At 32.4% G+C, this 13,191-nt stretch overlaps 1 protein-coding gene and 1 long non-coding RNA gene across 10 annotated transcripts in view; one reads left to right on the top strand and one right to left on the bottom strand.

Moving 5' to 3' along the window:
• LOC129909119 (insulin-like growth factor 2 mRNA-binding protein 1) overlaps positions 1–13,191 on the top strand; it is a 79,766-nt gene that overhangs the window by 50,231 nt on the left and 16,344 nt on the right. The window lies entirely within an intron of this gene.
• LOC129909130 (uncharacterized) overlaps positions 3,066–13,191 on the bottom strand; it is a 41,245-nt gene continuing 31,119 nt past the window's right edge. For both annotated transcript variants that reach the window (XR_008771412.1, XR_008771411.1), the window contains one exon: positions 3,066–4,721. This is a non-coding gene — a long non-coding RNA (uncharacterized LOC129909130). The remainder of the gene's footprint in view (positions 4,722–13,191) is intronic.

Below are 13,191 nucleotides of genomic sequence, written 5' to 3' on the forward strand. Positions count from 1 at the left end.
TTATGAAATTGGCCATTAGTGTACCATTATTTTTGGCCCTGTACCATTATTTTTGGTCTCACATGAATAACTGAAGCCTCTGAGTGCCAGCTTATGGATGCAAATTAAGAGAATCCTGAGCTTGAACAATCCCTTGAGGAAAATTTCAACTTTAGCAACGACTAAAGGTCTTCTTATTTTATCTTTTTTGTTTTGTTTTTTTTTTTTTTTTTAACTGCATTTGATAAAAAAAAATACAATTTATGGATATGAAGTAATTTTAAATACACTTTCAAAAAGTTTTATAGCCAAAAATCATAAAGCTTAATAATTTGCTGAATAAATTGCATACGATTAAAGTTTGAAAAAGAAGCAACTTTAACTTTTTCACTATTGAAAGTTTATTCTCCTGAACAATTTTTGAAGTTATACCTCTATTGCGGCGTTTGTAAAGAGTGAAAATTTACTTTTTGACAATGTCAAAGGAATTTCCCGCATTCAAAGCAGGCCATCTGAATTAATGTCACCTAAATTTGTATGACATCTAACCAATCAAGGGCTTTAAAAATTCTGTACTTGTTCAGGTCTCCTTTGAGCCCGAGCATTCACTAGTGATCATAGCTCCATAGTCCAGTGCATTTATGATGTTCATATATGGGCGACCCATCAGTTTGTACCACCCCCAACATTTTTTTTGCTCATTCGTTGGGGAGCATTGGCTGAATATCATTACCCTGATTTTTCGCACTCGCAAAATTCACCTTTCGGCCGCCATCTTATATTTTAGTTTTTTTTTGAATATCTCGATTTCTATTTATCCTACAAAAAATTTGTGTATACAAGAAACGTAGGCAATTAAATTTCGCGTCTTTTATGTTAAAAACACTTTTTCGATATTTTGAATATTAAAAAAGTTACAAGCCAAAAAAGTAAAAAAAACCGTAAAAAATGACAATTTTAAAGATTTGAGCACTTTTTATCAAAATTATGAAAAAACGTATCGAGAAAAGATTATTCGCCTAAAAATTCTCTACAACTCTGCTATAAAACTTTTTTTTGTATCGCTATCATTAATAAAGTAATTAATACTTTTTTGTTAAAAAATACCCCTTTTTTACGCAATGAAGAGACTTAAATATAAAAAAATTGCAGGTCCTGAATTTTCTCTTGTAACATAAAGCTATAAAATACTCACTAATCATTTAAAATTCAAGATTTGGTAAAAAAAAATTAAGAAAAAAGTAAAGATAAAAAACACAAACAAAAAAGAGCATTTTTAACAAAAAAAAAAAGTATTAATAACTTTTGTATTTATAGCGATAGGAAAAAAAGTTGTATAGCAGAGTTGTAGAGAATTAAAAGGTGAATAATCTTATTTCGGAAGAATTTTTCATAATTTTGATAAAAACTGCTCAAAACTTTAAAATTGTCACTTTTTCTGTTTTTTTTTTTTACTTTGTTGGCTTGTAACTTTTTTTATATTCAGAATATCGAAAAAGTGTTATTAACATAAAATACGCGAATATTAATTGCCTACGTTTCTTGTATACACAACTTTTATGTAGGATAAAAAGAAATCGAGATATTCAACAAAAACTAAAATCCAAGATGGCGGCCGAAAGGTGAATTTCGCGAGTGCGAAAAATCAGGGTAATGATATTCAGCCAATGCTCTATCGAATGAGCGAAAAAATTTGGGGAAGGTACAAACTGCTGGGTCAAATTAAATTAAACAATTTTAACTGCTGGGTCAGTTAAACTCCATTTTACAATTAATCCGTTAATAAGTTCGAAGAGTGTATAGTACGGAGTTTATTGATTTGATTTTTGTTTAACAATATCGTGGTTCGGTAGAGCGAAGTTGTACTGTAAGTGCTTTGGACAGCGTTACCGTTGAAATTTTTTGAAAGGTCGCTAAAAAAGTCGCTTTTAGAAAAAAAAGGTCGCTAACCTGAAAAATTGAAAAAAGTCGCTTTTTTGTCGAAAAAGTCGCTATTTTAAAAAAAAAAAGTCGCTAAATCGTTTTCATATGTTTTTACATAGAAAAATAAACATAAGTTATTGTCTTGAAACAAAGTTTTTATTAACAATAACGAAATTAGAAACTAAAAAAAACAGTCTTCATTTTAGGATCTTAATAGGCTATTGGTTATGTAGTTTAGAAAGGAACTATGACGTTCACGGATTTTTATTGCAGGAATCGTTGAATGGGTTATAAAAGAAGATAAAATCGCGGAGTGCTATTAAAAGAGGGTGGAAACTGAAAACCCTTTTTGGTTTTTTCAATATACCTCGTAAACCAAGCAAAATTTTGATATATTGCATATAAAACTTTTTATAGAGAATTAAATTTCCTATTGGAATAATCTTCTTCTTCTTCCTTTTTCTCGGCGCTGTTATGATCTCGATGTCGAGGGGATCATAACTATCCCACGTAACTGCTTCACACTAGTAATCCGCCTGTGGGGTTCGCCGGGTTGACCTCAGAAATCGGCGGCAAGCCTCCCGGTTTTGTATTGTTCCATTTCTAAGGCCAACTGAATGCTGGTGGTTTTGCATTTGCTTGTACCAGGAGTTTTTAGGCCTACCTTTCTTTCTATTTCGTGTTGGAACGTTGTATGATATTGCTTTTTTGACGGGGTTCTCAGGATCTCTCCTTTGAACATGGCAATACCAACTGAGTCGGTCGTGTCCAATTTTTTGGGAGATGGTGTTTTTAACATGAAGGCTTCCTCGGATCTTCGTACTTCTAATTCTATCAAGCTTTGTTACTCCTGCTGTCATACGAAGCATCTTATTCCTATTGGAATAATGTTTTTTAAAAATTGACAAAAAAAAATTCCCATACCACAATAGTCGAAACAATCATAAAAAAAATATCAAAAAAATCGATTTTTTTAGTTTTTTTGTTTTTTTAGTTATACATTTATTTTTGGGTTGAGATAGACATAAACATTGTTCCAAAAAAAAAAGAAGATTAAATTGCCTTCAAAATGCTGTGCTCACTAAATTTTTTCATTGAAAATTAATATTTTTTTTTCATTGCATTAACATTTTCTATATCTTTTTTTCAAAACTATGACCATATATAAAAAAAAATGTTTGCAAAAAAAAAGAAAAAAATGTGAATATCAGTCCCTTTTTCGATTAACAAAAATTAAAGGTATGATATTTGACTAAATTTTTGTAATAATCCAGTAGTTTAATAATTCCATTGTTAGTATTCAAGTTTATTTCTAATGTAAGCATTTAACATATTAAATAAATAAATAGGCATTATTATCTTTCAATTAAGCCATCGAAACCTAAAAAAATATTTAATGGAATATTTTTTACGAATTTTTAAAAATATGTTACATGAGAGTAACGCTGGGTTCAAAAGGGTTAAATAAAAATAAAAAACTAGAACGACTACTGCACTCTTACGCCATTATTTTATTTGTTTGAAATTTTTTCAATTTCACTTGCTAAATGCTTTTGTTCAGCCTTCAGCATTCAACTCGTTCTGCTCAGTTATTTTATTCTGAGTCCATCGATGGTGCTCTGAACTAGCTCAGAATACGTTCAGAACGAAAAAAGAAACACAAATTTGAAGCTCTAAATGTTCAGAATTAAAAAAGAAATACAATTTTTAGAAAGAAAAAAAAAAGTCGCTATTACGAAATTAGTGAAAAGGTCGCTTTAAATAAAAAGTCGTCGCTTGGTCGCTAAGGCTTCAAAAAGGTCGCTAATAGCTACTAAAGTCGCTTAACGGTAACGCTGGCTTTGGATAAATAGTGTTATACTATATATTATACTATATATAATAGTGTTATATAAAATACCAAAATCCTTAATCTGAGGGTAGTTGATAGGTTGGTACCCTGACATTGGTGCTAGCTGTTGCTGCTTTACAGTGCGACGCATAACCAATTAGAACTGCGTCTTACTGAATGGTGCTGCATTTGTCGATTGTGCCATCATGTATCTTAGAAAGTTACACACGAAATAGTTGATTTTTGTTGAAGAAGGCAATGCCTTTGTTTCTTATTTTAAGAAACGGTGGCGCGATGGTTCCTTATCCATAAATTGGAAAATACATAGTACGTGCGTATATGTTGCTATATGATCATATGGGTATATGGTATATTTATCTTCTTCCTTGCGACCACGTCCGAATGGATAACACCGCCTTTTCCGTTTCTATTTAAGTTGTCTTTTTTTAATCTGGTTTAATTTTTTTGTTTTTTTTTTTTTGCAAGGCGCATTCGTCAGTAAAAGTTCACAATCTCATTGAATTTTTTGGTCTATGTTGAAGCCACTTCTGCCTCCCGCACATCTTTCCATAATTACCTACCTTCAGGGATTCTTTTGTGCCTGGTCGGCTTTTGTATGCGCTAGCATGATGACAAAGAAACACTATCTTATGTTTTCTTGTGAGTAGGTACGTTTGTGTGTATTTGTGGTTGGATGATATTTTGTATTCCTTTTTTCCATGCTGGAATTTGGTTTTGATTAAATTTCTGTGGCACATATATTTCTCGGAACTTTGCTGGAGATTTGCTCAAAAAAATTGTGTACGGTCGTCAGTATTATTATATACAGATGATTCACCCTTCTTCTCTCATCTCCTCTCCATGTTCGTGTGTATAGTCGTGGTAAAAGAATGACAACATTTTATAAGGTTTGCTTGCGCCATTTTGTCGGTAAAGTTAATCAGATGGCGCCAATTTTTATCGTTTGAAAATATTGTTTGATATAAAACTGTAAGGAAAAACAACAACATTTTATATTTATTTTATAAATATGTAATCAATTTATATTAATTAAACTCTTAAACGGAGTGTTTAGAAAAAATACTTGAACCTCACAATGCACGACTAAAAATCTAAAGTTTTAGTTTGATCATAGCGAATCGCGATGTATGACTCAATTATAAACTGATAACATTTAAAGGGAATATTTAATGCGAAATAGAAGGGAGAAGGTGTTAAGGGCTCGAAAGAATCATACATTATTTTATAAAAACAGCTTTCCAGTAACGTACAAAAAATTTTAAATAAAGTACACCCATTTGTTTTGAAGAGTTTGGAAGTTTGTTCCTAACCTTTTGAACTTCCAATCTTATCCAATCTTAGCAGTTCGTCGCTGAAGACATTTATTCATTTGTCCATTTGAAATGTGCTAACAAACAGGCCCAAAATCACTTGGTATTTATTTCTTTATACCTACTAAAGTCACTGTGCCATTTACGAGAATTATTCTATCTTTATCTTAAATAATATATCTTCAGCTTCCAAGAAAAAAAAAAATGTATTGCTTTCGTCGGTATCTATTATGGAGGATAAGAAATACTTTTGATTTTTGTATGGCGCACATAATCCTTTATATTTTACTCATGGTAAATCGTAGTAATAAAATCAAACTTCTTGTAAAATTGAAACTGGCAGAAATTAAATTACAAATAGAGAGGCGGCTAAGCAACAAAATCGTGCACTTTGTGATAAAAGCATGAAATTAACATCGTTGGTAGTACTCAATATAAGAGTTATTTTGAGATATTGGGCCAACTTGTATTCCATCCGGAAGGGTAGATACAAGACTTTTTCTGTGTTGCACTCGATTTGTTGCATATCATAGTTTAGGCAATGCAAAATTTGTATTAATATGATACATGATTTCGAGGTATTTTCTAATGCCCGATAGAATAAAACCAATACCGAAATGTCTCCACCATCATGTAAAAAGTTATTGGACTCTTTATGAATTGTCTTTTACTCAAAGAGCAAGAGTCAGAATATTACCAAGAACTCCTTGAAAAAAAGTGGCAGGTTGATGAAATTTCGTGTGGACGTTTCATATACCATAGAAAAAATAATAAAATATGTCCATCAAAAAATTTCAGGTCAAAGGTTGTTTTTTTCTAGCGAGAAAGAACACTTTTGAAAGGGTACCATTTCACCACCGGGAAAATGTATGAATTTTTTTTAACTGCATATACATATATTTTATACATCCTACGAGAATTAAAAATAAAAAAAAATGAATTATATTTATATACAAATTAATGTTTTGAAGGAGTGAAGTGCAAAAGTAAAAGTATGAACAATTATTGTGCAGTTTGTGATGAAAGGATCAAATTAATAGGATTGTTAATACAATATATAACCCTCATTTAAGATATTGGGCCACTTTTTGGAAAATTTTGGAATAAACCCTACGAAATCCCTAATTATAACGATTTTCCGAAAGGTGGCCGGAAACTGGGGACGACCGAAAATAGGAAACTCTACCGTACTTGGTAATATTCTGACTCTAGCTCTTTGAGTAAAAGACAATTCATAAAGAGTCCAAAAACTTTTTACATGATGGTCGAGACATTTTGGTATTGGTTTTATTCGATCGGGCGTTAGAAAATACCTCGAAATCATGTATCATATTAATAAATAAAAATGTTTCATTGCCTATACTATGATAATCAAAAAATCGAGTGCAACACAGAAAAAGTCTTGTATCTACCCTTCCGGATGGAATACAAGTTGGCCCAATATCTCAAAATAACTCTTATATTGAGTACTACCAACGATGTTAATTTCATGCTTTTATCACAAAGTGCACGATTGAACTCTTTTTTTAATGCTAAGCCGCCTCACTAGAATGATTGTTGGAAGTAGATTTAACATTTCTCCATCCGGATCATGCTTCTCATTAAACTACAAAAGCAATCGAACCCAGGGGTATTTTAACTTTTCTGATTTCATAAGCAACCTCGATAATCTCTATTTACCCACTCATAGACAAACCATTTTCGGAAGTAAAAATGTTATAGAATTGTTTTCTTTTATTATTGAATACCTACAAAAAAGAGTCTACATTCCTCTAATCCTACTCACTTTCTATATCGGGATAAGATACAGATTGAGTTCAATATCCGCTTTTGCATCTTTATTTACTACATCCTTGGAATTTCTGCAAAAAACAAGCATACAAAAAACTAAACCACATCGCATAAACACATTCCGCGCCTTTCCGCAACATAAGGAGTGCGAGAAGAAAAGTCAACCTGAAACCTATGGCGATAAGTGTATCTACACGTGTGCTCCCAATGGAACGACGAGGCGGTGGTAACTGAGGATATATGACCCTTTTAATTAAAAAAAAAATAATAATAAAATACAAAAAATCGTGCTAAAAAATTAATTCCAAGAATATAAACCCGCCTAACCGCACCTCAGGCATACGCTCCACTCACTCAACTCAAATTCAGGTCTCGCGCAAAACAGCAAACAAACAGAAACAGACAGCCACAAACAGAAAATGCACGTTCAAGATGTTGCAAAGTTGCAATGCAAATCAGTACACAAAGCCTCAGCAACAACAAAATGCTACATTGCGGGACAGCGCGCAGCGTTGTTATTATCGGCATTCTCTCTTTGCCTGTTTTCTCGTGTTGAAGAAGCAAAGAAACGCGGATGCGGGCGAGCTAAGCTTGTTGATTGCCAGCCTAAAATTTCATCTGGGTGCATGCAGCAGCAGCATACCACACTCCACACTCCATGCAACATGCAGTATGAATTGTGTGATACTAGGACTGGCGCACTCACGAAGGCACTGAACTGATCAATATTATCATTATCAACAACATTATGATATAGACACACAACGAGAATCATCATCATCACAAAATCAGGGCTGCCACTTGTTTGTGATAGTGAATGAAATAGGTGTTCAATTCATTTGTGTTATTTAGGGTGAAAATTATTATAACAAAGCTTGGTCAAAAGCCAGTTCTTACTTTAAATTCATATAGTTATTTTTTTAACTGCTTATCATTAGATTGAGTCTGGTCTCACTTTTCTTACCTACAAACCGCCTTAAAGCCTTTCTTAAACATCTTAGTCCAAGGTCATTCATCTTACAGACAATAGAGTGGCACATCGAACTCACTAAGACCCAATTTATTCACTCTCCATTGTATTTAAAAAACCAATAATAAATTAGGAAACTGTCGCATACAAATTTTAAAATTTTCTCTTTTTAATGCCGACTTTAAGTTATTTGGAGTGTGAATTAATTGGGCCTAAGTGCGCTTAAATGGCAATTAATTTGCATACCATATTTTGTAACAATTTCATCAATAAAATCATACAGATTGTTTTTATTGAAGCCACGAAATTTCTTAAAGTGGCAACTTTGTCACAGACTATATGAACTGCTCTTTAAGTTCCCATTCCCAATAAGAGGAAGTCTAAAGAATGCCATCTATGATATAGAGAAGCAGGAAGATGGTAGTATGGAGAGGGGGACTTCTTTCCGATACCCTCGGTATGTCTGAAATGTAGTAATGCTACATGTGTCTCGTTTAATGCTTGCCTTGCATTCGCTGGAGCTTCATTCTTAACTGCATTCTTTCAAAAGTTGTTTTCGAGGTTTGTTTTGCAATTATGGCGGAACACATATAACTTCTTGGGTGTCGTCTCGTTGTCGTCGTTGTCGGTCGTCGCAGCAGTAAATAAAAGTAAAAATAGTATATGTATATACTCAATACTCATACACTTGGCTGCATAGATATGTATAAATAAGTATGCGCTTCTAGTTTGTAAACAACTTACAGTCAGGAAATTAATTATATATCCAGATGATTTAAAAAAGAAACACACTAAATTCTTTAAGTTTTTAGGATTTGCATTTGAAAATCGCACGAAATCCAAAAATTTAAATCAAAAATGGCAAGATTCAAAAATAAAAAAAAAATGGAAAATCGCGATTTAGTCGTTTTTTCCTCGGCATTGAATTAATGTGATTGCTTACATATAGACTTTCTTAATGCCTACATTGTGACAAATAATATTGATTTTCTCATCTGGAAACCCGCTTATGTATTTGTCATTTAGGTATTTGCTATTTATAAATTAGCTGAACAAAAAGCCAAGTTTTATGTAAAATAAAATGACGCATACTTTTTCTCAAAGTTCTGCTCAAACTACCTACAAGTTTAATACCTTACCTACATATAAATGTATAATAACTCAAAACAAAAATTGGAGAAAATTTAAAAAATCAATTTTTCACAAACATGAAGACAAAAATGATAGTTTATATCTGTTTTGAAAAAGATGTGCATTAAATTAGGATAAATAAATAAATAAAAAATATGTCAATTTAAAAAAAAAAAAAAAAACGGGAATACAATTTTGCATTTTTCGAGTTCTCCAGAATGATTAAAAATGCAGTTTCACTGTTATTAATTTGAATAAAATCTTTTAAAAGTTTTATTTAAATCAAACGAGTGAGAAACAAGTAGTATGAGTCGCTAAAACCTAAAACTGAACAACTTTCTAGATTCCTTAAAAATCATACACAGAGAAAAAATAACTATTTTAATATTTAAAACCGGGATAACTATTTTAAATAGTCATTATTGAATATTTAAATAGTCACATATAACTTTTTTAACAGTTCAAAATGACTATTTTATAGTTAAAATTGACTATTTAATAGTTAAAACTGACTATTTAATAGTCAATTTGGAGAATACGAGTATTTCGATTGACTATTAAAATAGTCAAAAATAACAACTATTTTTTAACTATTTCAATAGTTATCCCGATAATAACTATTTTGTCCTCTGAGTGTATAAATTAATTCTACCCATTTGCCAAAATGTTTACATAAATGCACGCACATGTCGACGCCGAGTTTCCAATGTCGTTGTGGTTTTTCACAACTTAAAATGTGTTTTTGACAACCTCGATTTTATTTTGACACGAAAATATTACATATTGATTTTATTTACATATCGCTCATTTACTTGAAAATGTCATAGGTAACTTAAAAATCACGAGTTTTTTTGGAAAAACAAGTTTTTTTCAGTTATGACAGTTTTTAAGTAAATGAGCTATATCGTCGGTCTCATGAGAAAACCTCGTAACTCCCAAAATCAAAATTTTACAGGAGAGACGAAAGAGTAAACAAACAACAGAGTAGTTGGGAAGAAACGCGCTGTGCACAATTTGAATTTAAGTCTATTTAGAGTTTTCGGAATGACCCCAAATTTTCTGGGTTCCTCCGCTGACATATTTTCTAAAGAATGTCATTCAAAAGTCATTTTTGAAAAAAAGTAGAGTTACGAGGTTTTCTTATGAGACCGACGATATGTATATTAAAAGATATGTTTTTAGCATTTCAGTTAATTTTTTTTTAAATTTATTTCAACATAATTTCGTACATTCGTTGGCCAATAACAAACACAACGCCTGGAGCTTTTGCAATTACACCCACTGTAAACCTGGCTAAAAGTATCATACTTCTCTGCCTTTTTGTTTTAGTAATCAAATCGTCTGTTCCTTTGAAGAAGCGCTCTCGCTGTTGTTGGTGTGGTTAGCTTCTGCTGGAGCCAAGCACCATATAAACAAATAATATTGTAATATTGATCCTCGTTTTCGTTGTTGTTGGTCTCTGCTTTAGAGTCATTCTCCTTTTTTTTTTTTGTTATTTTTGAATTTTGTTTTGATCATTTGTTGTGGATTGCATTTTCAATACTCAAAAGTTTCGTTTCTGTTTGCGTGTGTTGGGTGTATTCTTTCAATTTAGACTAAATTTGTCTTTATAAGCATTTTTTATATTGCCAGCCACTTTGAAGCCCCAACTTCTCTCTATCCTCTCTGGTCCTCTATACTTACCACTGTAATACCACCGGCATGCACCGCCCGCCTGTCGCGCCTCCCGATTCGCATTAGGTTGGTGATCTTGGTGTTTGTCTTTTGCGGTGCAGTTTGTATCTATATAGTAAGAAGGCCAATGGCAGAATCAAAACAACATCAACATTGATGGTAAAGTGATGGTGTGGCCCGTGAAGTGGTAGGGGCAGTTACGAGACGCGAAAAAGAAGCGTATCGAAAAACCAAAACAACTTCACAACGTTCGACCGATGAATTCCATTAGCATTGTGGCACTTTGAGAAGGAAATTGTAACGTATTACTAGTTGGTTATATCAAAATAGCATAACTGCATGCATGCCACTTGGTGTTTAGCGTTCACGCTGCACAGTGGACCATTTATTTCTTGGAACATGACATCTATTTTATTTTTAAGTAATAATTCATGTTAATTTGGACAAAATATTTTTGTCGTAATATCGCAGGATAAGATTATTGCCTAATGTCACACCCGTTACATCTTTCTCAACATATTTTTAAGAAACAAAACAGATTTTGATAAATATACTTTTTAAAATCACAAACATTTTAATTCATTACTTTACTGATCAATAAGTACCGTAAATTAGGATTTTGTGTCACACCCGTAATGGTAATACCTTTGAGAATTTTAAATAGGTACCTATTTGAAAATAATCTTAATCTGGAATTTTACACAATGTCAAACGATATACATATGTAAATACTTAACCCAACTGGCTAAAATCAAAAATATTGTATGCAGTCAAGTGAGGGTTTACATCGAACATTTAAGAGCATCTACTTTTCCTTGACTAATATACCTACATATAAAATAAATATTTCGAAAATATAATAAACACCAACGTTACTTATCCGATGCAGAAGTTAAATAATAAATTGGTTCTTTTTTATCGTCTACGCAAAGAATTAGTAGTTTAGTCCCTTGGGAAATATTTTTTATTCTCAGCACATGTTCTAAAAAGTGCAGCGAGAAGTCCAACGGGCAGTACCTATTGATTTTCAAAGTAGTTTTTGTAACTAATGTCATTGATGTAGTTTGCTCTGAAACATGCTCCAGATCGTGCGTAAGTGTGTCCGTCCGAAATACTATACCTACATATAATACTTACCATTATCATGTTGTGAGGATTTTTGCTTTTGAAAATGACTATCATGTTTTTAGTCATGTTTATTCCACTGTAACTAGGTGGAGTACGACAAAGAGGCTTAAGGAAAACAAGAATGAAGCTGAAGAAGATCCCAGATCCAAGATTCAAAAAGGAGAAAGAAGCGTTGAGTGTGACTCGACTGCTGAGCGTTGGGGCATGGTTTTAGCTTTGCGCACTCTGTGTGTACTGTCTGCGCAAAGAATTCCTCAATCGAGTGAAGGGAAACGGACGCACAAGGATGTTTGTTGTTTTTAAAATGAGGGTTCATCGGCGCGACGACGACGACGTTGGAGTTTTTCTTTTTATTATTTTTAGGTTTTGTTTTGATTGTGTGTTGTTGTTTCTTGAATTAATATTTTTTTTTTTTGTATTTTGTTTTTGTCGAAGAAGCGCTTAAAGTATAAGTGACCGCGACAGGACATTGACATGATGCTTTAACTCATGCTAGGGTATTGACTTGGTCAGAATTCAAATTTGGAACGACAACACTAAGTTTTTAATATTGACCAATAAACATTTTTCCTAGCTTTCTGTTTGAAGATTTTTCAATCAAATTCATTATCGTTTTATTTTATCAGAATAAAATTTTCCAAAAGCTAAAAGTTAATTAAATCGAATTAGCTTTTGTTTTGGCAGAAACATTTGTTTAAGTTATTTCTTATTAAAAAAAACACAAGTCAGAGTTTTATATATGTATTTTAACTTGCTCTATAATTGGTTTCGTGTGGAAAAAAAATAGAGTCTTAATTAAAACCGAAATTAAGGTGATGGGGAAGTTCAAAAACGTAGTTTTCGTCATGCCATCCGTCGATCTGTACATTGAGCTAGGGCATAAAATGATCAATGGATTTCCTTGAAACTTGGTACAAATGAGTTGTTCGTAGTTTCCAAGACCAGTTTTTTTCTTACTTTGAATGTACTTTGAACTATAAGAGCAAGTTCATACGACCCAATGGTGCTTTTTATTTTTATTAAATCTATAGCTCAATGCTGTAAACAAAATTGTTCAAAAGTTAGTTAGGTACCATAAATGTTGGATTTTGTTTTATATTTTTTTTCTCCTCGGGACATCCCCTATTTTATACTTAGAAATGCTAACGTGCCATAATCCAATGAAGAGACTACACAAACATAAGTATGAACCACATGGCTGTGTAAATTCAAGGAAATAGCGTTAATTTCATTAGTGAGCGTAATGAAAATAATTTTGTTGCTGTGAGCACTCCCATACCGTCGTTTCTAGGCATATACTTATGATGAGTCTAATCTTTCATTAGCCTTGTTTCGTGCAAAACTTAATACAGTTTTTGCTATTGCTATTTACGTCAGCAAACTCAGAACCTCCATTTTGCTTTAAGTAGGTACACCTTACCTACATGAAAAAA

Source organism: Episyrphus balteatus, chromosome 2 (assembly GCF_945859705.1).
Source record: "Episyrphus balteatus chromosome 2, idEpiBalt1.1, whole genome shotgun sequence".
Classification (NCBI taxonomy): Eukaryota; Metazoa; Arthropoda; class Insecta; order Diptera; family Syrphidae; genus Episyrphus; species Episyrphus balteatus.